Source organism: Mustelus asterias, chromosome 8, assembly GCF_964213995.1.
Source record: "Mustelus asterias chromosome 8, sMusAst1.hap1.1, whole genome shotgun sequence".
NCBI lineage: Eukaryota > Metazoa > Chordata > Chondrichthyes > Carcharhiniformes > Triakidae > Mustelus > Mustelus asterias.
Window position 1 is genome coordinate 136,925,090 of NC_135808.1, and position 3,504 is coordinate 136,928,593.

A 3,504-nucleotide genomic window follows, 5' to 3' on the forward strand; every position below is an offset into this window, starting at 1 on the left:
TGTTGCCTTACTGAGACCCTGTATAATTGCATCCAGACATCCCTGCTCCTGTATTCCAATCCTCTCACTATGAAGACCAACATACTATTTTCCATTTTTACTGCCTGCTGCACCTGCACGCTTACCTTCAATGATACCCAAGTCTCGTTGCACACTCCTCCCTCTCAATTTATAACCATTCAGATAATTATCTGCCTTCCTGCTTTTGCTGCCAAAGTGGATAACCTCACATTTATCCACATTTATCCACATCTGCCAAGCATTTGCCCACTCACTCAGCCTGTCCAAATCACACTGGCTCTCTGCATCCTCCTCACAGCTCACCCTCCCATTCAGCTGTGTGTGATCTGCAAATTTGGAGATATTACATTTAGTTCCCTCATCGAAATCATTAATATATACAGTGAATAGTTGGGGTCCCAGCAGTGATCCCTGCGGTACCCCACTAGCCACTGCCTGCCACATGGAAAAAGACCCATTTATTCCTACTCTTTGTTTCCTGTTTGCCAATCAGTTTTCTATCTATCTCAGTGCATTCCCCCACAATCTCATGCGCTTTAATTTTACACACTAACCTCTGACGTGGGACTTTGTTCAAAGCTTTCTGAAAGTCCAAATAAACCACATCCACTGGCTTCCCCTCATCAACCCTGCTGGTTACATCCTCAAATAATTCCAATAGATTTATCAAGCATGCCTTCCCTTTCACAGATCCATGCTGACTCTGTCCAATCCTGCCTCCGATTTCAATGTAAAATCTTTGATAATGGATTCTAGCATTTTCCCCACTACCGACGCCAGGCTAGTCTATAGTTCCCTGCTTTCTCTCTACCTCCCTTTTTAAATAGCCAGGTTATATTAGCTACCCTCCAATCTGTAGGGACTGTTCCAGAGTCTATGGAATCTTGGAAGGTGACCACCAAGGCATCCACTATTTCCAGGGCCACTTGATTAAGTACTCTGGGATGTAGATTATTCGGCCCTGGGGATTTATCCACCTTCAATCCCATCACTTTCCCCAATACCATTTCTCTACTAATGCTGATTTCCTTCAGTTCCTCCCTCTCACTGAACCCTGTTTTCCCCAACATTCCTGGTGTTATTTGTGTCCCTGTTTGTGAAGATTGAATCAAAGTGTGTATTCAGTTGGTCAGCCATTTCTTTGTTCCCCATTATAACTTCCCCTGTTTCTGACTGTAAGGGACCTACATTTGTCTTCACCAATCTTCAGTGACAGGCGCGGGAGAAGTGTCGGAATCTGAAGGCACTGTTTTTACATTAAGTGTTGGTACGTACCATCATTGGGGAGCTCTGCTGGTGGTCAGGTTAGGTTTTGATTCCCCAGTGTTGCAAGATGCTGTTCATCATCAACCTCTGGCTCTGCCAATAAAGTAATGACACTGCTCTGCCGCGAGGCTGCAGGAGTCACACAAACCAAACGTGGCCCATCCGACCTCCCGTTGGTTTCCGCAAACATCATCGACAATCCCGCACTGTGACTCAGGCGGAGGGAGGTTGTTGCCGTGTCTCCCTGGCCGTGTGACAGTGACCTCGATGGTTTCTCACCAGCGGCCCCTGGAACACTGTCCTCTCCGGCCACACATTCCGGCATTCCCATCACTCCCTCTCGTACATTACTATCAGTCAAAGCTTCAGGGATACTCCAGTGGTCTTGAGATGTGTGTGTGGGAATACGCATGCTGCTCTCAGTCTCATTGGTGAAATATCCTGGGAATGCCGTTCCACTTATTGTTCCCAAATCCAAACCTCTCAAACTCTCAGCATTCGGCATTCCGCCTATTCCTTCCTGGGTTTTAGTTCTCTGTCTTGTACGGCAATTCCACATCCCATCCTTTGCTTCGCTGTCCTGTGTTTTTACTACTGTCTCCATGTCCTGTGTTTCTACCCCTGCCTCGCTGTCCTGTGTTACTGCCACTGTTTCCTGGTCCAGAATTTCAAGCACTGTCTCTTTGGCCTGTGTTCCCAGCGCCGCCTTTAGTGTTTCTAACACTGTCTCGCTGTCCTGTGTTTCTATCACAATCCCACTGTCCTGTGTTTCTACCCCTGCCTCACTGTCCTGCGTTTCTACCAATGCCTCACAGGCCTGTGTTTCTATCACTGACTCCCTATCCTGTGTTTCTACCACTGCCTCGCTGTCTTGTGTTTCTATAACTAGCTCCATGTCCTGTGTTTCTATAACTGCCTCATGGCCCTGTGTTTCTACCACTGTCACCATGTCCTGTGTTTCTATGACTGACTCACTGTCCTGTGTTTCTACCACTCCCTCACTGTCCTGTGTTTCCACTACTGCCTTGCAGTCCTGTGTTTCTACCACAAGCTCCATGTCCCGTGTTTCTACTACTGCCTCGCTGTCCTGTGTTTCTATGACTGACTCACTGTCCTGTGTTTCCACTACTGCCTTGCAGTCCTGTGTTTCTACCACAAGCTCCATGTCCTGTGTTTCTACTACTGCCTCGCTGTCCTGTGTTTCTATGACTGACTCACTGTCCTGTGTTTCCACTACTGCCTTGCAGTCCTGTGTTTCTACCACAAGCTCCATGTCCTGTGTTTCTACTACTGCCTCACTGACCTGTGTTTCTACTACTGACTCAATGTCCTGTGTTTCTACCGCTGTCACTGTGTCCTGTGTTTCTACTACTGACTCATTGTCCTGTGTTTCTACCACTCCCTCACTGTCCTGTGTTTCCACTGCTGCCTCGCAGTCCTGTGTTTCTACTACTGACTCCCTATCCTGTGTTTTTATGCCTGCCTCAATGTCTTGTGTTTCTACCACTATTTCCATGTCCTGTGTTTTTACCAATTCCTCTCTGTCCTGTGTTTTTACCATTCCCTGGCAGTCTTGTGTTTCTACCACTCTTTCCATGTCCTGTGTTTCTACCCCTGCCTCGCTGTCCTGTGTTACCGCCACTGTTTCCTGGTCCAGAATTTCAAGCACTGTCTCTTTGGCCTGTGTTCCCAGCACTGCCTTGCTGTCCTGTGTTTTTACCTTATCCTTCCCATCCTGTGTTTCTGGTGTTGTTTCCCAGTCTTGTCTCTCTATCACAGAGACTTTGTTCTGTGTTTCTGACCAATCGCCCCCAATCTCTCTCTCCTCTGTTTCTTCCAACATTTTTCTGATTATTTTTTTTTCTGCCTCTCCATCTCTGCCTCCTGATTCTTGTGCAGGCTCCCTGATGTGTGTTTCTGCCACTGTCTCCACGTCCTGTGTTTCTGCCACTGTCTCCATGTCCTGTGTTTCTGCCACTGTCTCCACGTCCTGTGTTTCTGCCATTGTCTCCATGTCCTGTGTTTCTGCCACTGTCTCCACGTCCTGTGTTTCTGCCATTGTCTCCATGTCCTGCGTTTCTAACACTTCTTCCCTGTCCTGTGTTTTTCCCATTGCCTCCCGATCTTGTGTTTCTATCCCAGGTTTCCTGCCCTGTGTTGCTAACACTGCCTCCTTGTGCTTTTTGCCCAATGTTTCTCTGTCCATTGTTCTTTCCT